We start from the raw sequence: 23,580 nt of genomic DNA on the forward strand, positions 1-23,580 counted from the left end.
TTCATCCTAGGTTTGCATTTTGCAAATTCATTGTCAACTACTAAGCTTAGGTTTCACCTAGGTCATACTCCTTTGCATATCAATAAGGGTCATCCATTTGCATGTGTCTTCTTGCATTAGAGTAACGCCATTTCATAATTCAACCTTAGGTTTTGTCTTAGGTTGACATTGTCATACATTTGCATTTGCATCTTTGTCCTCATAACATTAGGTCACATTTGCATACCCTAGGTCTCTTCATTAAGCTTAGGTCATTATCATATCATATTAGGGTCATTTGCATAGTAATTGTCGCTTTGCATATAGTGTCAAAACTAGGTTTTGTCATACTTGAGTAATGCAAATCTTTGATAAACCCTAAGTTATTGTTAGGAAGTCTAGACCTTATCAAACTTTTGTCTTTTTGTCATCAATGTCATTTGGTCAAACGTAGCTTAGTATCCAAGCATATAGGTGAGACATTGTCAATTTGTCTTATTGTCACTTGGTCCTTTTGTCCTTTGAGGTCTAGACATCATTTCAATTTCCTAAGGGTCTCATTTTTAGAATTGCATTCATGAGTTTGTCAAAATCTTGAAAAACAAAAAAAACATTAAGTTGCATTGTCATCCTTTTAGGTTGCATTTGGCAATTCCATTAGTTGCATTTCATAGTGACATGTTTGCTGAAATGAGGTCTCAACCTTCTTACGAAGCCATGTCATCACAATTGAGAAATCAATCATGTCAATCCAATCTCTACATGTCTCAAAACTTGGATCAAACTTATCATGATGATGTAAATGTCCAAATACAAAAACTAGAGGAGAAACTAGCTCAAGAAAATGAGATTTTGGAACAAAAAGTGAAAAACATTGAGAAGAATAGATCACAAATGTCCAAAATGTTTCTAAAATTTCTAGGTCGAAATCCAAAGATTGAGCCAATTGATGTAAGATCTCTTCTTGAACAATCAGACATACCAGCTCTCTTCTCACAAATAGAGATGACGAAACAATTTCAAGAAAAGAGACAACATCAATTTCAACATTATGTGCCTCCACAACAAGAACAAGAAGGTGTTTACTATCAATCAGATTTTCAACCAATACAACCAATGGTTCAACCAATTATTCAACATATAAAACCAACACAACCAATCTTCCAATTTCAACAATATGTCCAACCAACTATACAATGTCCACAAATATTTCAACCAATGGTGGAATATCAACAAGTTCAATCAACATATCAGTGTCAACAACCACGGCCAAACATTCAAAAACAAAGGTTGCAACATGCACCAAGCCAAATTTTGAACATGTCAAACCAATTTGATCAACATCTAGTTCAAAATCAAAACATGACATCAGACTAGAACCAACTCCTTGCCAAACAAGTTCAAATTCCAGATACAACTATGTCAAAACCTCGAAAGAAAGGTGGCTTTATTGAAAGGCTCTTGAGGAACCTACCAAGTGAGTTCTTTGAGGAAGATCAAGATAATACACTTATGTCTAGCAATGCCTCATCCCCCCACAAACAAATGGACTCTCCAGTGGCATCTATCCCTACACCTTTAGAAGTTTCACAAGAACCTTCCATATTGTTCTCATCAAACAATACACCCAAGGATGCAATTATACAAGAGCTATCCATAATTGATTGCCAAGATAATCCAATTCATGATGCACATCCTTGTCATGTTTTATAAATACAAGACCCAATGCCACCATGCACTTTATTACCATTACCTATTTTAGAGGACCCCATTCAAAGTCCCTCTTCCTAATGTTCAAGCATTGATTCCTTGCTAGAATCCATCACAAATGTTCAAAGTGCATTTCCTTTATGCCAAAACATTGATCCCTTGTCAAAATCCCCCATGCATATCCAAAGTCCAACCCCTTGTCAAGAGGATAATTTAGAGCATGAAGAAACGTGTCTTGAAATAGATGAAGATCAAGATCTTGAAACCTTATCATCCCATCCAATTGTTGACCAGGACCCCATGTTCCCAGAGACTCATGATGATTCACTTATTCCTGTCAATTCTATCCAAGAACACAATGTCCTTTCAAATCCCATTGACATTCCACTTCCTAATAAAGATCAAGATATCCCTTCCATCCTTTCGGATGATCCCATTAAAAGTCAAGAGCAAAGCAACTTTAAAGAGGATTCCAATGATCTTCCTCCTTGTCAAGATCAATTTATTCCTTTAAATCCTCTACAAGATCCTTTTGTTCCTCCATCTGCTTGTCTTAATGCTCCATATACACTCCAAGATCGCATTTCTTTTGATGATCCCATTATTTCTCCCATTCCATCTCTTGAAGAGCCTGTCATTGAACCATGTCCACTACACAATCCTAATCCCCCTCATGATCCTAATCCCCCTCATGATTCTAACGTGTCAGTGCAAGATGTTCATGAACCCTCGACATGCATAATGGGTTCTTCCACTTTGGTGAAATCTGATCCACTTCAAAATCTCATTATTTCTCTCATCTCATAGCCACCTCATAATGGACTCGTGTCTTCTTCCCAAAGAAAAGAGTATCCTACAAGTCAAGATATTCATAAAGGTAAAGGAGTAGATCTCCATAAGCAATAATCCCTTCATGTTAAAGAAGATCTTAAGGGTTATGTCTACACAACTCACTCTCAAGACGTTGGTATCCCTCCATCAAAATCAAAACATACACCTTCCCCATCATACTTTCCATCCATCTTAGGTCCTTATATCCCTTCTTCCTCTATGCAAGGTCAGAAAAGGCACACATCCTTGATTAAATTTCATCAATCCAAAATAACTCCATTTCATTCATATCCATCCATGCATTCCTTTCCTCCTCCAAGCAATTTGGATGCCAAGTATAAATGTCATAAGTCTAGCAATCCACGTGTATTCAAGGATCAACATGTCCAATCTAATCAACATGTCAAAACAAAGAACAATATGATCTATAAAGAAAAAGAAATATCCAAAAGGCCACAAAGGCCCACTGAGAAAGATAAAGGAAAGTTAAAATATATATGGGTTCCTAAATCCCTTGTGCAAGCAATGCACTCCAAGGAACCACAAAAGCATGAAAAATCAAAAACCATGTGGATCCCTAAGCAGCTCCTTGAAGCACAAAAGCCTAAAGAAACATCAAAATTGGCATCTAAGATTGCTATTCCTCCATCCAAACCTTCCAAGTCTATTTCTCCACCACCTTCTTCATCTGTTTTTGGCCCTTATGTCCCAAAATCCATAGCCTTTCCTTCGTCAAAATCTCAATATCCAAAATACATTTTTCCTCCATCAGTCCATCACCCCTCAAGGTGTGTGCTAATGTCAATCTTGCCAACATTCCTATCCACTCAAGCACAGTTCTTCCAATATCCTATCCATTATCCAATGCATATTTTTCATCCTTCAATCTCTTTGATCCAATCCTTTGCATAAATCCTTGCCTTAATTTCATCTCTTTTTCCATGTCCTTATCCTACCAACGTCTTTGAGCATACTTTTAAAGGTCATGGTCCACTTTTTTCAAGGCTACTATCCAAAAAAAAAAGATGCTTGAGTACTTCTTCCATCCCCTATCATGTCTCCATCTTCTATTGAAAAAGTCAAAATACAAAAAAAAAAAGTGAGAAAAGAAAAAAAGACAAAAGAAAAAAAAAAGTAAAGCAAAAAATAATTCGTCCACTGGTGAAAACAAAGTAAATAATTATTTTAATTTGCAAGTAAAACGCTAGTTTTTACCTCTGTTTCTGGCCTTACACAGGCGCAGAATGTCTTGACATAGGTGCATAATACATTGACACAGGCGCAGATCCCTTTGACATAGGCACAAAAGTCTTTGACATAGGTGCAGATCCCCTAACATAGGCACAGAGTCCTCCTACACAGGCGCAGAAGTGCCTAGAAAGCCTTGAATTATCCTGTTTCTTGGGTTTTTCACCTGCAAATCAGCTCAAAAGGCACTCAAAACATGGTTAAATGGTTAAGTTTCACATCGGGTTCACCAATTAATGTAGCTAGGAATTTGGAAACCATCCAAGCAAATAGGAATTTGTCATTCTTGATTTGAAATTTCCTTTCAAATCTCTTCATGCTAATCTTGTCTTTTCTCCAATTTATCTATAAATTGGATGAATTTCTTCAATCCCAATTAATCACTTTTTTGAATCGATTCTCGAATCAATCACGCTTCTAGTATTCTTGCGCTACCGTCTTGTCAATCTTGCTTTCACATTATGCTTATGCACTTGAAGGTGAGATCCACAAAACAAAGCAATTTGAAGGAGAAAGAAGGACAATGGAGAATCATGGAGGAGACATTCATGTTTGCGTTGGTTTGCATTTGAATTGAATGTTTTATTTCCCTTTCTCTATTGAATGTTTTTAGGATTGTTGTCATTGCATTCTGGTTTTGTGATTGAGCTAGTTTAATGTTTACATTGCTTTGATGGATTCCCACATTTCCTAGCTACATTAATTGGTGAACCTGATGTGAATAAATGAATAAATCATAAAACCTTAGAAGATGCAAGGATGACAATTAGGTCTTGACAAAAGATAATTGATATCGATTCGATTTGATCATGATTTTGAATGACAGAGGACCAATGCTGATAAATGATTGAGATTGATAAAGAGATCAAATTGATGGGTGCCAATTGGTGAGGAACAATGACTAATTGATGATTGATGTTTTCTCGAATTCCTAAAACATGTCCTAACACTTGGATAGAGTCATTCTGGGACCCAAGCTCCGAATCAGATACGAGCAGTTCAGACAGTGATACCACAAATGTTTACATCTTTACCATCTCAGCCCTTTCTCTCTTTCAAACCGATGATGACATGCCCCTTGTCTATCCGCAGCTTATCCAACATGACCAACAAGAACCACTCACATTGGATTATTTTCAAAATGATGAAGCAATCACAAAATTCCTTGGACTACGGGAAGGCCTACCACAAGGTGATCATAAGGCAGGATTTGCTATTGATCTGGATTCCATAGCATATTTTGGGGAGTCAACTCCATCTTCCAGTTGTAAAAATGACAAAAGAAAAGAAAAAGTACAAAATAAAAAAGATAGGCCTTTGAGTGAAAACCACAAGGCACTCTCTGATCATGAAAAAGTAAAAATAAAAGACGTACCTGCGGGTGAAAACCTCTCTGAGGCGCCCAAAGGTGGAAGATTGGACATACCCCTATCATGTCAAGATAAATCAACATTGCTTGTGGAAATGACTAAAGAAATAAATTTGGGTACACCTGACAACCCTAAGGTCATTCATTTCGCTGCTTCTCTATCAAAACAGGAAAATATAGATTTTGTAAATTTCTTTCTTGAGAAAAAGATCAGTTTTGCGTGGTCCTATGTAGATATGCCTGGCCTTGATCCAAAATTAGTCCTTCATCACTTGCCATTAAAAGCAGATGCCAAGCCCGTCAAACAAAAGCTCAGAAAGATGCATCCCCAAGTGGCTCTTTTGGTCAAGGTAGAACTGAAAAAATTACTAGATGTGGGCTTTATCAAACCCATTGATTATGCAAACTGGATTTCTAATTTGGTACCAGTTAGTAAAGTAACTGGGGGCATCAGAATCTATACAGATTTTAGGGATCTCAATAAAGCATGCCCTAAAGATGACTTTCCATTGCCAAATATTGACATCATAGTTGACATGACTGCAGGATATGAGATGCTCTCATTGATGGATGGTTTCTCCGGCTATAACCAAATTTGCATTGCTCTTGAAGATCAACATAAGATAGCATTCACATATGGTTGGGGTACCTACTGTTGGAATGTGATTCCCTTTGGTCTTAAAAATGCTGGCGCAACATATCAAAGAGCTATGACGACAATTTTCCATGATTTCTTGCATACTTTGATGGAGGACTATGTTGATGACTTATTATGCAAATCAGTCACAAGAGATAGTCATCTAGCCATCCTAGGCCCAATCTTTGACCGAATGAAAACCTACAAGCTTAGACTCAATCCAAAGAAGTGTGTCTTTGGTGTCATAGCTGGAAAATTACTAGGGTACATTGTTTCTCATAGAGGCATCGAAGTCGACCCTACCAAGGTTAAAGCAATAATTGATATGCCTCCTCCTTCCAACCTCTGTCAACTAAGAAGTCTGCAAGGAAAGCTACAGTCAATCCGCTAATTCATAGCTCACTTCGTAGACAAATTTCATCCTTTCTAGCATTTATTGCACAAAGGTGTCACTTTTAAATGGACTGAGCAATGTTAATCAGCATTTCAAACTCTTAAGGATTATCTATTGTCGCCACCTATTTTGATGCCTCCTATAGATGGAAAGCCATTCATATTGTATATTTCTGCAACTGAAATGGCACTGGGAGTTCTCTTAGCCCAATAGGATGAGAAAGGCAAAGAGCAGGCTATTTATTATATCAGTTGGACACTAGTGGGCTATGAGCTGAATTATTCAACTATTGAATGGGCATGCTTAGCATTGGTCTTTACAACATAGAAGCTTCGACACTATATGTTAAGTCATCAGACATTGCTATTTGCAAAAATTGACCCCTTGAAGTACTTGCTTAGTAGGGTAGCTTTGACAGGTCGCCTAGCAAAGTGGGTTATGATTCTTAGTGAGTTTGATATTGAGTACATGGAGCGAAAGGCAATAAAAGGACAAATCATAGCGGATCAACTTGCAGAGGCTCCTATTTATGATGATCATCCCATGTTGATAGATTTTCCAGATGAATCAGTCTTTGCTCCCATGTTTTCTAATGAATGGAAGTTATATTTTGATGGATCCCATACCAAGTTTGGGTCCAGAGCAAGTATATTGTTTGTCACCCCTCAAGGTGATGCTATTCCCAAATCCTACAGAATAACTTTCCATTGTACCAATAACATTGCAGAATATGAAGCTCTGGTCACAAGACTCTGAGTAGTGATCCATTGGAATATCACACATTTACAATTCTATGGAGATTCTCAATTAGTCATCTGTCAAGTGAATGATGACTATGAAATGAAAGATGAAAAGCTTATTCCCTACAAGCATATGGTAGATTTCTTCAAGACAAAATTCACGGCTATCCATTTCAGTCAAGTTCAAAGAATGCAAAACAAGTCGGCAGATGCAATGGCTACGATTGCTTCCATGTTAAATATGCCCCACAATATGGACAAATGTGAACTTTTGGTCGAACAGTTGCTTGTCCCTTCTTTTGAAATTCCGATAGCAGATGTGATGTGTGTTCTTGTTGGTCCTAACTCCCCATGGTACAATGATGTCTATGAATATTTGAAATCCCAAACCTTACCACCTAACCTTTCCACTAACCAACACTGAGCCTTCATCCAATAGATCGCCAAATATGTCATCATTGCCGACACCCTTTACCGTCATTCCTTTGACCATACCCTCCTCAAGTGTTTGGATTTTGATGAAGCACAAATAGCTTTACATGAGGTTCACGATGGTATATGTGGGGGCCATTTCAACGATCTGAGCTTAGCCAAAAAGTTGATTCGTGCTGGGTATTATTGGCCCACTCTGGAAAAGGATGTGCATGATTTTGTCAAGAAGTGCTATAAATGCCAAATCCATGGAAATTACATTCATGCGCCAGCCCAAGAGCTTCATTCTGTCATATCTCCATGGCCCTTTTCTCAATGGGGATTGGATCTTATTGGCAAGATTCACCCGACATCTGCAAATGGACACAAGTTTATCATTCCAGCCATAGAGTATTTTACAAAATGGATCGAGGCTATCCCCATGACTTATATCACTGGTGTACAAATTTCAAAATTCCTTTTGAATTATATCATATGCGGATATGGGGTTCCCCTTGCCATAGTCATAGATAATGGTCATCCATTCAAGAATAAAGATGTCAAAGAACTCTGTGAAAAGTTTCACATCCAACACCGTTTCTCCAATCCATACTATCCACAGAGTAATGCTCAAGCTGAAGCATCAAATAAAACCATTATCAAGATCCTGAAAAAGGTTGTCAATGATGCTAGTCGAGATTGGCATGTACAGTTGAATCCAGTACTATGGGCTTATCGTACTTCTATCCGCACACCTACTGGTGCAACACCTTATTCTTTGGTGTATGGTGCGGAAGCCATTTTACCCTTGGAAGTGGAGATTCCTTCTTTGCATGTTTCCTTGCAACATCTTATTGATGATGAGATGCACAAAGTCTCTCGGTTGCATCAGCTTGAGATGTTAGATGAGAAACGTCAAACAACCCTGACACATTTGCAAGCATATCAAAACTGTCTCTATCGCTCTTATAATAAGAAGGTCAAAGGGTGACACTTCGAAGTGGGAGATCTGGTTTTAAAGGCAAACCCTAAGAATGCACAATCTACTGACATCATCAAAGGCAAGTTTGAACCTAACTGGGTTGGGCCTTTCATAGTTACTGCAGCCTATGGATCGAGGGCATATCAGCTTGCCACCCCAAAAGGTGAACCTTTGTCAGATCTAGTCAATAGTATGCACCTTCGCAAGTACTGGGCATAATTGTCAGATCCAGTCAAAAAAACACAGAAAAAAAAAAGGAAGAAAAAAGAAAAAGAACAAAAAGTAGCACAAAATGATTCGCCCTCTAGTGAAAACCTGGCAAATAGGTGCTTTGGGCAAGTACCATGGTGAAAACCTGGCAAACAGGCACCATGTGTAAAAGATTATTGCTCTGTCATCTATCATGACCTCTAGCTATACTTTTCCCCACAGGTTTATCATGCTTACTCTGACCCAATGTTTTGTTCCAGGCCTGTGATTGGTCAACATCATTGTCTTGTATACTCTGGTTTCTTGTGCATATGTTTCGGTCTTGGTTTCTATATATGTCTTTTAGATGTGCATTGGGTGCGTGCCCCTTGTCATGATCAATCACTGGAACTTTCGAATTGAAAAATGTCCTGAACAAATCATAAAAATTGAAAAATGTCCTTAAAAAAAATTGCAAAAAAATCAAATAAAGTCCTGAAAAAATTACAAAAAAATCAAATAAAGTCCTAAAAAAATTACAAAAAAATCAAATAAAGTCCTGAAAAAATTTAAAAAAATTGAATAATGTCCTAAAAAAATCCAAAAACATTAAAAAATGTCCTGAACAAATCATAAAAATTGAAAAAATGTCTTGAAAAAACTCCCTAAAAAGTCAAATAAAATCCTGAAAAACAACAAAACAAGCATTTTGCAATAAATATCCCCTTTGTGCATAGATAGATCACTGAGCATACCTTGAATGACATGCAATCACACACTGCGCTTTACTAAAATCACACATTCACAGATGAACTGTTCAACCAAACATTCAAACTGCTCCACATTGTCTTATCAATCAAACATCAACATCAACATTATCATTTGTGCTTGTCACTACTATCATGGGTCTTATACAGGGTGTGGTATACTCAAAACTAGACTATGTCCTATCTTAGATGGTGTACCGCATGTCCTGAAACCAAACAACATGATTGTCCTATCAACACTTTCAACTTTTGACAATGAAGATCAAGATGTTTGTTTGACTTGTTGGAATTAGCGAGTCTTATCATTTATTGATTTATTTTCGATCATGTTCCTATGTTGGTCGATGATATCACTGAGTGATTTAGAGTGACCAGGATGGTTCATGGTCCCTTTTTATTTTCTTTGTTGTGTTTGTTGTTTGTGGAATGTTTGTCACAAACTGGGGTAACTATATCATTAGGTGTTTGTGATAAGTACATTCGCTTTGTGAACGCCGCACATACCTCAAACCTTGATGTATGCACCCTAGGATGCTTCACTCATTCCTTGTGTGCGATGTGTCTATTTTTTACAAAAAGGGTTGCGTTTCAACTCTGGCCTTCAATGCCATGATGCTATGCATCTGTTTTGCTACATTAAATAAAGGTTCTCACCTACAAAGTGCATTAGTGAAAGCAAGTTTTTCTTCGCCTCTAACTGTCCTCTGTTTAATTTCTTCTTACTGACATTTCTTTCGTTAGTTTGGACAATCAGGTCAGTCTCGTTCTCCAATCTCCACACACATAAGCTGCATCCTACATTCATTGGTTAGTACATTTGCCCATATCAAGCATTTTATCCATTTTCATATTATACATGCATCAAAAACACATAAAAATGTACCCATACATGTTCCACAATAAACACTGCATAAGACATCCATGCATGGAAGGTAAACACATCAACCATAACCCATTGCATCCCATCATATAGATGCATATCATATCATATATCAAAATAATATCGGTGTACAAAATTGGACAGTATGTCCTAAGTATGGCCCGCAGGCTGACTACATAATGTCACACTACATATGTCTCTATCATAAGGAGAGTGTGCCTCTGTCATTGGGTGCTCCCTCTATCCTCCTCATCCCTTCCATGTCTCAAAGATGATGTCCCTCATGCCCCTGGTCCTAGCTATGGTGGTCTCATAGGTCCACTCACCCCCATGCTGCTCACTGACCTCTGAGAGCGTGGCCTGCTCTCTGTCCTCGATCGTGCCCGATATGATGATGCTCTCTGCTCTGGTGGAACTGCACTCTCATATAATTTCCTCCAATGGCATATCTCCTCTGCAGTCTCTACCAACATCCGTGCCATCTCACGTGCACTGGCATCCCTAATCGACCCAATATACTCAGTGACTCTTTACCCTTCTTGCTGTGCCTGCGCTATTGTTGTATCTCGAGCCACTGTAAGTCTGGCTATCTCCACTCTGAACTGATCCTACTCTATCCTCAAGATAGCATTTTGTCTCTCTAATGTCGCAATGTGATCATGCTGACTCGCTATGGTAGCCCTGCACATCTCCATCTCCTCTATCCTAGCCGTCTCCAGCTCTATGGGTATATCCTACAATGACTCCTGATCGACTGATCTGGCTCATAATCTTCATCCTCATCATCTCCATCCTCATCATCCTTCTCATCCTCATCACCACCCTCATCCTCCTCATCCTCATCTCTATCCTCATCCTCTCCAGCGAGTGGGAAGTCCTCCTGTCTCCTCGGTACTAGAATATCAAGATCTATCAATGGCACTAGCTGCCATTGTGCAAACCATCGCTCATACTCCTCTGTCATCCCAGCATCCACAACATCTGATCTCCAATCCCACTATCTCTGTTGTAGCTATGTGAAGTCAGCATGTGCTGTGTGTGGCTGAATCATCCTCCCCCACTGACTTGTCTCTCTGTGAGATTAGGCAAAGTGTGCAGTCCCTCTAGGTACATCCTGCCTCTCTCCAAACTGTCGTCTGACTCTCTCTAGTAGGTACATCTCAATCACTCTCTGGTGATTCACTGGTCGCCCAATCAGGTGTCTCTCTTATCTGCAATATGGTAGCTCATCACTATCATTTGACCATCCAGGGCAATCAAGATATGGCCTCCATGTGAACTCTCTCAATCTGTCTAGCTCATGTCGTCAATACAATATGTATCCGAATGGACCCTGTCTTAGTGCTCCCCCATAGCAGTACACATATGGTGAATGTGGTACTACCTGTCTCTCTGCAATCGGTTGACATATGGCTATGTGCTCAAATGCCCATACTTGTAACAGTGTGACCCCATAGCTCAAAGTTTGAACTCCTTGATATGCTATCTGATGCAACTGAAAATATAGCATAGCAAGAACGCATGGTCCCCATGCATACATAGTCCCCTCTATCACCATCCACTCTAGCACTCTTCCCCATCCAATAGGGAATCCATGTCCTCGTTTGTCCCCTACTAATAGGCATGCTATAACCACTGCTATCACCACATATTGCCGATCATACTCTAATGCCATGGTCTCCCAGCCAATCTCCCTCTCTATGATATCCAGATCATCTACGTCGCACTCAAATAATCTGCATAAAGCATCTCTCCCTGTCATTGGGTCATACTCTATCATCTCCCCATGAATCAGAATGCAGAGGATATGCCATATGTCCTCTAGTGTCACAGTCGCCTCTCCAATCGCCAAATGGAAAGAGGAAGTCTCTGAATGCCATCGCTCTACCAATGCAGTAAGTAGTCCTATGTTTGCCCTAATCTTGGGTATGAATGTGATATAGTATAATCCAAGTCCTACTAATGTATCTATGTCTATGCTCCTGAGTCTATGTCGTAACATGAAGTAGTCTGATCGGTTCTGCCGCGTAATCGTTGGATACTGTCGACTCTGCATTACAATTGGGGCACACTTTGTTAGTTTTAGGGTTTGCTCTTATGGGTTGCATTTCCTCATTTCATCCACAAATCAGGGTGTTTTTAATCTATTTTGACCTATCCTACCCTTATCCCCCTTTTCGGATCATTCGCATGTTGTTTTTGACCAAATTTGAGTTCCCAGTGCACAACTACGCCTGTGTGTTGTGTCCTGCACCTGTGTTGCATCAACTTGTGCCTGTGTACCCTACACAAGTGCAGGATACCCTACACAAGCGAAGGATGCACTCACATAGGTGCAGAAGTCACTTTCTTCATTCCCTGTGGGCCCCGCAATGTCTTGCAAGAAAGTCAAATTCATGAAATTGACAATATGGGTTTTTGAGATACATACTGCTGCTCCAGCGTTGTCTGGTCATCTGTAGGTGTGTACACATTCCCCTAGGCGATCTTCCATTGGAATGTTCGCCATCTCTCTGCAAGCATCTGTTTCCAGAGCAACAAATCCTCCACTTTGGCTAGTGCAAATGAGCAATTTTCCTTCTCCTTGTCTCATTTATAGATCTTTGTCAGTGCATAGATGGACATGTACTCTCTCCATCTTATGCTGGTCACAGTCTTTTGCACCTTCAATTACTTTTCCTTTGTGTATTCGATCTCCGATTTTCAATCTATTTGATCCTATCATTTTCTATCATTTTTATCGATCAATTGGCCTCTTTTCTGGATGTTTCCGGCCAATTCCTTGAGGGGGAATGCATATGTCATTGTTATTGTATGGGACATTTTCAGTATTGTTCTTTGAAACAACACTTAGAATCGCATTGTCTCAAAGAGGGGCAAAATGTAGACGTCTAAAAATGGTCAACGCTTGCAAAATCATACTTTAACATTGGCGCATTGCCTTATTTTAGGGTTTTTGCGTCACATTAACATTTCTCCTATGTTGCGCACTTGGTCTTTATCATTTGCGAGCATCGAGTCCTTCTTCTACATTCTTCATCTATCTCACTTTCTAATTTGGTCTTGTTGATAACAATCTTTAGTCATGATTTTGGTCGATCTTATCCTGTCATATCAATGTGCGTGTTTATTTGTCATCATTCTAGACATCGTCAATCCTAATCGATGATAGAATTAGGGTTTTGTCCTCTTGTCAATCTTGTCATTTTGTGATCGATTCGCCATCGATCCTTGTCAATCTCGTCAATTGTTGTCATTTTCAATCTTGCGATAGATTTGTCATCGATTGTTGTCATTTTCAATCTTGTCGTTTTGTGATCGATTTGTCATTGATCGTTGTTCTCTTTTCAATTTGGATCATTTTGGTGATCGATTTGTCATTGATCATCATCTTTCTCAATCATGTCAATTTGGATCAATTTGTCATTGTTCCTCGTCAATTGGTGCATTTATCAATCAAATCACTTATCAGCATTGGTCTTTTATCAAGTCAGAATCATGATCAAGTCGATCCTACATCAAGACCTAATTGTCATCCTTGCATTTCTAATTCATCTTCGAGGATTTTATGATTTATTCATTTAATCTTGATTGTCATTTTCTCTCCATTTTCTCTATAGGTTAAATGATTTGTTTATTTATCCTAAGTCTTCTTGTCACAATTAAATGTTTATTTAATTGGCTAATTAATTCCTCCTCTTTTTTTAAATTAATTAATGAATGAAAAATTATTAATTAATTTACCTAATTTTCATCAATTTCCTAATTTCCAATTCATCATTTCTAACCTAATTTTCTAATTTCTTCTAATGTCTATTTCAAAATCTTGTCATAAATTCTTGCATAGCAATTTGTCATAAATTGTCATAAATCCTTGCATAGCAATTTGTCATACACTTGTCATAATTTTGCTATTCTTGATTTGAATTTCCATTCGAATCAATTTCATGCTAATCTTGTCTTTTCTCCAATTTATCGATAAATTGGATGAATTTCTTCGATCCCAATTAATTACATTTTGAATCAAATCGAATCAATCAACCACGCTTCTAGTATTCTCGCGCTATCAAAATCAATCTTGCTTCATGCTTTTGCACTTGTAGGTGAGATCCACACAAATCCACTATTTGGAGGAGAAAGAAGGACAATGGAGGTCAATTGGAAGAGACATTGGTGATGGATTTTTATGTATTTTGAATGTCTTGTTTTCAATGCTTCTATTGAGTATAATTAGCATTTATTTCATTGCAATTTGGCTTTGTGGTTAGCTGATATCTATTTGCTTTGATGTTTTCTTGAATTCCTGACCTACATTTTCACCAGTCACTGGGTCATACTCTATCATCTCCCCATGAATTGAAATGTGGAGGATACGCCATACGTCCTCTAGTGTCACAGTCACCTCTCCAGTCGCCAGATGGAAAGAGGAAGTCTCTGAATGCCATCGCTCTGCCAATGCGGTAAGCAGTCCTGTGTTTGCCCTAATCTCAGGCATGAATGTGATATAGTATAATCCAAGTCCTACTAATGTATCTCTATCTGTGCTCTTGAGTCTATGTCGTAACATGAAGCAGTCCAGTTGGTTCTCCCGCATAATCAATGGATACTGTCAACTTTGCATCACAATTTGGGCAAACTTTGTCAGTTTTAGGGTTTGTTCCTACAGGTTGCATTTCCTCATTTCATCCACAAATCAGGGTGTTCTTTATCTATTTGGGAATCATAGTAATGTAGATAGGAACAAATCATAAAAATTGAAAAATGTCCTGAAAAAACTCCCTAAAAAGTCAAATAAAGTCCTGAAAAACAACAAAACAAGCATTTTGCAATAAATATCCCCTTTGTGCATAGACAGATCGCTGAGCATACCTCCAATGACATGCAATCACACACTACAATTTACTGAAATCACGCATTCATAGATGAACTGTTCAACCAAACATTCAAACAGCTCCACATTGTCTTATCAATCGAACATCAGCATCAACATTATCATTTGTCCTTGTCACTACTATCATGGGTCTTATATAGGGTGTGGTATACTCGAAACCAGACTCTATCCTATCTTAGACGGGGTACCACATGTTCTGTCTTGGTTCAATCTTGTCATCGATTGTGGTCATTTTCAATCTCATCATTTTGCGATCGATTTGTCATCGATCGTTGTTCTTGTCAATCTCGTCAATTTTGCGATCGATTTGACATCGATCATCATCCTTCTCAATCATGTCAATTTGGATCAATTAGTCATTGTTTCTCGTCAATTGGCACATTTATCAATCAAATCACTTATCAGCATTGGTCCTTTGTCAGTTAGAATCATGATCAAATCAAATCGATATCAATTATCTTTTGTCAAGACCTAATTGTCGTCCTTGCATTTTCTAGGGTTTCATGATTTATTCAATTAATCTTGTTTGTCATTTTTCCCTCTAGGTTAAATTATTTATTTATTTATCCTAAGTCTTCTTGTCACAATTAAATATTTATTTAGTTGGCTAATTAATTTCCTCTTTTAGTGAATTAATTAATGAATGAAAAGTTATTAATTAATCTACCTAATTTTCATCAATTTCTAATTTCCTAATTTCCAATTCATCTAATTTTCTATTTTCTTCTATTTTCTCCTATTTCTCCTAATTTCATGGGAATCACATAGCAAATTTGTCATTATTTGTCATAATTGTCAATCAATCAATTTTGGACATAGCAATTTGTCATAATTTGTCATAATTATCAATCAATCAATTTCGCATAGAAAGTGTCAATTTGTCATAATTTGTCATATTTGTCATTCTTGATTTGAAATTTCCTTTCAAATCTCTTCATGCTAATCTTGTCTTTTCTCCAATTTATCTATAAATTGGATGAATTTCTTCAATCCCAAAAAATTACTTTTTCGAATCGATCCCCGAATCAATCATGCTTCTAGTATTCTTGTGCTACCATCTTGCCAATCTTGCTTTCACATTATGCTTATGCACTTGAAGGTGAGATCCACAAAACAAAGCAATTTGAAGGAGAAAGAAGGACAATGGAGAATTCTGGAGGAGACATTGACGTTTGCGATGGTTTGCATTTGATTTGAATGTTTTGTTTTCATGTATCTATTGAATGTTTTTAGGATTTGTCATTGCAATTGAATTTTCGTGATTGAACTAGTTTAAATTCCTATTTGCTTTGATGGTTTCCAAATTCCTAGCTACATTAATTGGTGAACCCAATGTGAAACTTAACCATTTAACTATGTTTTGAGTGCCTTTTGAGCTGATTTGCAGGTGAAAAACCCAAGAAACAGGGTAATTCAGGGCTTTCTGGGCACTTCTGCACCTGTGTAGGAGGAATCTGTGCCTGTGTCAAGGGATCTGTGCCTATGTCAAGGACTTCTATGCTTGTGTCAAAGGGATCTGCACCTATGTCAGTGCATTCTCCGCCTGTGTCAATGCATTCTGTGCCTGTGTCAAGACATTCTGCACCTATGTAAGGCCAAAAATAGAGGTAAAAACCAGTGTTTTACTTGCAAATTACTTTGTTTTGCATTCTATTCTAGTATTCTGGTTTTCTTTGGTACTGATTCACTGTGCAGCACCTTGGCATTACACATGGCGAAGACAAAAATGAAACTACTAACAAATCTTATGCAGGTTCGCTAGTCAAAGACCAAGCAAATCAAACCTCTAACTTAGAGATTTTGCAGGTTGCCTTGTATTCGAACCAAACTTTGTGTTTGTGATTCATAATTAGGCACCTAGTATGTTTGCTAAGTAGGATGGAATGAATATGTGTTCACTTTGCTTGTCGAGTTTGACATTGGAGTAGGAGAGTATGCTCTCATCCTTCTTAGGTTGATAAGAAATCCAGATCTTCGATACCATTCTCATGTCTTGGATTCTTTGTTACCTTTAGAGGGCCTGCCTTCCCAACCATTTGTTACCTTTGTTACCTTTAGAGGGCCTGCAAGCAAGTGACAATCGTGAGAAGGGAACGACCCAAAGTGAGTACAACTAGAGTAACTTGGCATTCTAACTCACTATAAATAAATACCTGATGGGTGAAAGCTTTGAAGGAAGGGTTACGTGGGAATTGTAGTTACTTGGGAACAGATGACCCTTGGACTCTTTCTCACATCAGCATCTAAGTAGTTCCTCATGGTCTAAATCGTGCATGCGTGACTACATTTTTTTGATATCTTGGTGGAACTATGTCTCAATCACGCTTGCGTGACAGCAAGGAGTAATGCTTAACAGAAATCCTTACTAAACACCTTGTATTTAGAGGCCAAAAATCCTTCTAGTTGCTTGAGAAGGAGGAGTTCGGATACTTGGAAGAGATACTAAGTTTTCCATGGGGAGATTTCCATGGGGACTGATGCTTGGCTGCCCTGAGAAGTGAGTGCCATGGAGGGGAACCCGTGGGGTGGAGCCCGTGGGGTCAAGCATCTATGTATTCTCCTTGAATCTCATAACAAGTGTACCTCTCAAGTACCTACTGTCCTTACCTACCATAAGAAATGTGTGAATGAGCATGATTGTCTTGAGTCTAAGTTGAAATATCTTGTCTTCTTTGCTTGTCAAAAGTTGAGTTGTGTCTCATTTCAAAAACAAAACAAATTGATTCAAAACAAGGTTAAACACAAGAGTATTTCATTCAACAAAGTTCACAACACCTTCAAACATGGTTGTCAAACATTTTTCAAAATCTTGTCTCAACATTCATGTCACTTAGATTTAGGTTCATCCTATGTTTGCATTTTGCAAATTCATTGTCAATTACCAAGGTTAGGTTTCACCTAGGTCATACTCCTTTGCATATCAATAAGGGTCATCCATTTGCATGTGTCTTCTTGCATTAGAGTAATACCATTTCATAATTCAACCATAGGTTTTGTCTTAGGTTGACATTGTCATACATTTGCATTTGCATCTTTGTCCTCGTAACATTAGGTCACATTTGCGTACCCTAGGTCTCTTCATTAAGCTTAGGTCATTATCATATCATATTAGGGTCATTTGCATTGTAATCGTCCCTTTGCATATAGTGTCAAAACTAGGTTTTGTCATACTTGAGTAATGCAAATCTTTGATAAACCCTAAGTTATTGCTAGGAAGTCTAGACCTTGTCAAACTTTTGTGTTTTTGTCATCAATGTCATTTGGTCAAACCTAGCTTAGTATCCAAGCATATAGGCGAGACATTGTCAATTTGTCCTATTGTCACTTGGTCCTTTTGTACTTTGAGGTCTAGACATCATCTCAATTTCCTAAGGGTCTCATTTTTAGAATTGCATTCATGAGGTTGTCAAAATCTTGAAAAACAAAAAAAACATTAAGTTATTGTCATCCTTTTAGGTTGCATTTGTCAATCCCATTAGTTGCATTTCATAGTGACATGTTTGTTGAAATGAGGTCTCAACCTTCTTACGAAGCCATGTCATCACAATTGAGAAATCAATCATGTCAATCCAATCTCTACATGTCTCAAAACTTGGATCAAACTTATCATGATGATGTAAATGTCCAAATACAAAAACTAGAGGAGAAACTAGCTCAAGAAAATGAGATTTTGGAACAAAAAGTGAAAAACATTGAGAAGAATAGATCACAAATGTCCAAAATGTTTCAAAAATTTCCAGGTCAAAATCCAAAGATTAAGCCAATTGATGTTAGATCTCTTCTTGAACAATCAGACATACCAGCTCTTCTCTCACAAATAGAGATGATGAAACAATTTCAAGAAAAGAGACAACATCAATTTCAACATTATGTGCCTCCACAACAAGAACAAGAAGGTGTTTACTATCAATCAGATTTTCAACCAATACAACCAATGGTTCAACCAATTGTTCAACATATAAAACCAACACAACCAATGGTCCAATTTCAACAATATGTCCAACCAACTATACAATGTCCACAAATAGTTCAACCAATGGTGGAATATCAACAAGTTCAATCAACATATCAATGTCAACAACCACAACCAAACATTCAAAAACAAAGGTTGCAAAATGCACCAAGCCAAATTTTGAACATGTCAAACTAATTTGATCAACATCTAGTCTGAAATCAAAACATGACATCAGACCAGAACCAACTCCTTGCCAAACAAGTTCAAATTCCAGATACAACTATGTCAAAAACTTGAAAGAAAGGTGGCTTTATTGCAAGGCTCTTAAGGAACCTACCAACTGAGTTCTTTGAGGAAGATCAAGATAATACACTTATGTCTAGCAATGCCACATCTCCCCACAAACAAATGGACTCTCCAGTGGCATCTATCTCTACACCTTTAGAAGATTCACAAGAACCTTCCATATTGTTCCCATCAAACAATACACCCAAGGATGCAATTATCCAAGAGCTATCCATAATTGATTGCCAAGATAATCCAATTCATGACCCACATCCTTGTCATGTTTCAGAAATACAAGACCCAATGCCACCATGCACTTTATTTCCATTACCTATTTTAGAGGACCCCATTCGAAGTCCCTCTTCCTCATGTTCAAGCATTGATTCCTTGCCAGAATCCATCACAAATGTTCAAAGTGCATTTCCTTTATGCCAAAACATTGATCCCTTGTCAGAATCCCCCATGCATATCCAAAGTCCAACCCCATGTCAAGAGGATAATTTAGAGCATAAAGAAACATGTCTTGAAATAAATGAAGATCAAGATCCTGAAACCTTATCATCCCATCCAATTGTTGATCAGGGCCCCATGTTCCCAGACGCTCACGATGATTCACTTATTCTTGACAATTCTATCCAAGAACACAATGTCCTTTCAAATCCCATTGACATTCCACTTTCGAAGAAAGATCAAGATATCCCTTCCATCCTTTCCGATGATCCCATTAAAAGTCAAGAGCAAAGCAACTTTAAAGAGGATTCCAATGATCTTCCTCCTTGTTAAGATCAAGTTACTCCTTTAAATCCTCCACAAGAACCTTTTGTTCCTCCATCTCCTTGTCTTAATGCTCCATATACACTCCAAGATCGCATTTCTTTTGATGATCCAATTATTTCTCCCATTCCATCTCTTGAAGAGCCTGTCATTGAACCATGTCCACTACACAATCCTAGTCCCGCTCATGATCCTAGTCCCTGTCATGATTCTAACATGTCAGTGCAAGATGTTCATGAACCCTTGACATGCATAATGGGTTCTTCCACTTTGGTGCAATCCAATCCACTTCAAGATCTCATTATTTCTCTCATCTCATATCCACCTCATAATGGACTTGTGTCTTCTTCCCAAAGAAAAGAGTATCCTACAAGTCAAGATAATCATAAAGGTAAAGGAGGAGATCTCCATAAGCAAGAATCCCTTCATGTTAAAGAAGATCTTAAGGGTTATGTCTACACAACTCACTCTCAAGACGTTGGTATCCCTCCATCAAAATCAAAACATACACCTTCCCCATCATACTTTCCATCCATCTTAGGTCCTTATATCCCTTCATCCTCTATGCAAGGTCAGAAAAGGCACACATCCTTGATTAAATTTCATCAATCCAAAATAACTCCATTTCATTCATATCCATCCATGCATTCCTTTCCTCCTCCAAGCAATTTGGATGCCAAGTATAAATGTCATAAGTCTAGCAATCCACATGTATTCAAGGATCAACATGTCCAATCTAATCAACATGTCAAAACAAAGAACAATATGATCTATAAAGAAAAAGAAATATCCAAAAGGCCACAAAGGCCCACTGAGAAAGATAAAGGAAAGTTAAAATATATATGGGTTCCTAAATCCCTTGTGCAAGCAATGCACTCCAAGGAACCACAAAAGCATGAAAAATCAAAAACCATGTGGATCCCTAAGCAGCTCCTTGAAGCACAATGGCCTAAAGAAACATCAAAATTGGCATCTAAAATTCCTATTCCTCCATCCAAACCTTCCAAGTCTATTTCTCCACCACCTTCTTCATCCATTTTGGGCCCTTATGTCCCAAAATCCATAGCCTTTCCTTCGTCAAAATCTCAATATCCAAAATACATTTTTCCTCGATTAGTCCATCACCCCTCAAGGTGTGTGGCAATGTCAATCTTGCCAACATTCCTATCCACTCAAGCACAGTTCTTCCAATATTCTATCCATTATCCAATGCATATTTTTATCCTTCGATCCCTTTGATCCAATCCTTTGCATAAATCCTTGCCTTAATTTCATCTCTTTTTCCATGTCCTTATCCTACCAACGTCTTTGAGCATACTTTTAAAGGTCATGGTCCACTTTTTTCAAGGCTACTATCCAAAAAAAAAAAAGATTCTTGAGTCCTTCTTCCATCCCCTATCATGTGTCCATCTTCTATTGAAAAAATCAAAATACAAAAAAAAAAAAAGTGAGAAAAGAAAAAAAGACAAAAGAAAAAAAAAAGTAAAGCAAAAAATAATTCATCCACTAGTGAAAACCTAGGAAACAGGCGCCTTGGGCAAGTACCGTGATGAAAACCTGGCAAATAGGCATCATGCATAATCTATGAACTTCTTGCACACCACACTTGGGGGCAGGTTTTATCCTTCATATCTTTTTGTCCTTCATTGTTCCATTATCCTATCGAACCCCTGTCATTACCCTTCCTTGTCCTATCATCCCTCATGTCCATTTTCCCTTTCCACCTTTGATCGTGACAACACTGACGATCTTCATGAGCATCATGCATCTTGTTTGTAGCTTTCAGTCTATCATAGCTTTTGGTCATTTATCCATTTGCTTATTATAACTTTTCATCCATATTCCCTAGCTTATTGCAACTTTCTGCCACTACCCCTTAGCCTACCCCGACCTTTAGTCCATGTCCCTTATCCATTCTTGGTCTTGCTTATCCTATCCATATCTTATCACTATCGATTCACCCTTTTTCATTCCTTGATCTTGATCTGACATAAGGTCACAAAATTTAAACATGGTTTCAAAAACCTCTTGACATGTCCCTCATGCCATGTCCCTGCTTTACATTGTCATATCCAATCTCTTGTCCCATCATGCAATAGCCCTTCAAAATTGCATCCGTATTGTCTCCATGATAAAAGGCCTTTGTCTTCCTTCTATCCACCAACATTTCAGCAAGATTGTTTATCCATTTTTCATATTCCTTGCCTTGCTAGACACTGGGGGCAAAAATCATAAAAATTGAAAAATGTCCTGAAAAAAATTACAAAAAAATCAAATAATGTCCTGAAAAAACCCCCAAAAAAAATCAAAAAATGTCCTGAAAAAAAAATCCCTAAAAAGTCAAATAAAGTCCTGAAAAATGAACCAAAAAATTTCAAAAACAAAAACAATTTCTTTGGCCTTTTGCATTTTGTCAATAAATGGTACCCTCTGTGCATAGACAGATCGCTGAGCATACATCCAACGACACTCAATCACACATTGTGCTTTAATGAAATCATGCATTAATAGATGAACTTTTCAATCAAACCAGACATTCAAACTGATTAAAATTGTCATATCAATCAATCAACATCAATATCATTCGTCCTTGGCACATTATCATGAGTCTTATACAGGGTGTGGTATGCTCGAAACCAGACTATGTCCTGAAACCAGACAACATGATCGTCCTATCAACACTTTCAACTTTTGATAATGAAGATCAAGACTTTTGTTTGACTTGTTGGAATTAGCGAGTCTTATCATTTATTGATTTATCTTTGATCATGTTCCTATGTTGCTTGATGATGTCACTGAGTGATTTAGAGTAACCGGGATATTTCATGGTCCCTTTTGTTTTTTTTGTTGTGTTTGTTGTTTGTGGAATGTTTGTCACAAATTGGGGCAACTATATCATTGGGTGTCTGTGATAAGTACATTCGCTTTGTGAATGCCGCACATACCTCAACCCTTGATGTATGCACCCTAGGATGTTTCATTCATTCCTTGTGTGCGTTGTGTCTGTCTTTTGCAAAAGGGGTTGCGTTCTAGCTCTGGCCTTCAATGCCATGATGCTCTGCATCTGCTTTGCTACATTAAATAAAGGTTCTCACCTACTTATGTGCATTTGTGAAAGCAAGTTTTCCTTCATCTCTAACTATCTTCTGTCTAATTTCTTCTTACTAACATTTCTTCCATCAGTCTTGGCAGTCCGTTTGATCCGTTCGAACCTATCATCTTCTGTCATTCTTATCGATCAATTGGCCTCTTTTCTGGATGTTTCCGGCCAATTCCTTGAGGGGGCATGCATATGTCATTGTCATTGTCTGGGGAATTTTCATTATTGTTCTTTGAAACAACGCTTAGAATCGCATTGTCTCAAAGAGGGGCAAAATGTAGACATCTAAAAATGGTCAACGCTTGCGGAGTCATTCTTTAACATTTGTGCATTTCCTTATTTTAGGGTTCTTGCATCGCATTAACATTTATTCTATGTTGCACACTTGGTCTTTATCATTTGTGAGCATGGAGTCCTTCTTTTGCATTCTTCATTTTT

The sequence above is a fragment of the Cryptomeria japonica genome, chromosome 8 (assembly GCF_030272615.1).
Source record: "Cryptomeria japonica chromosome 8, Sugi_1.0, whole genome shotgun sequence".
In the NCBI taxonomy this organism is placed as follows: Eukaryota; Viridiplantae; Streptophyta; class Pinopsida; order Cupressales; family Cupressaceae; genus Cryptomeria; species Cryptomeria japonica.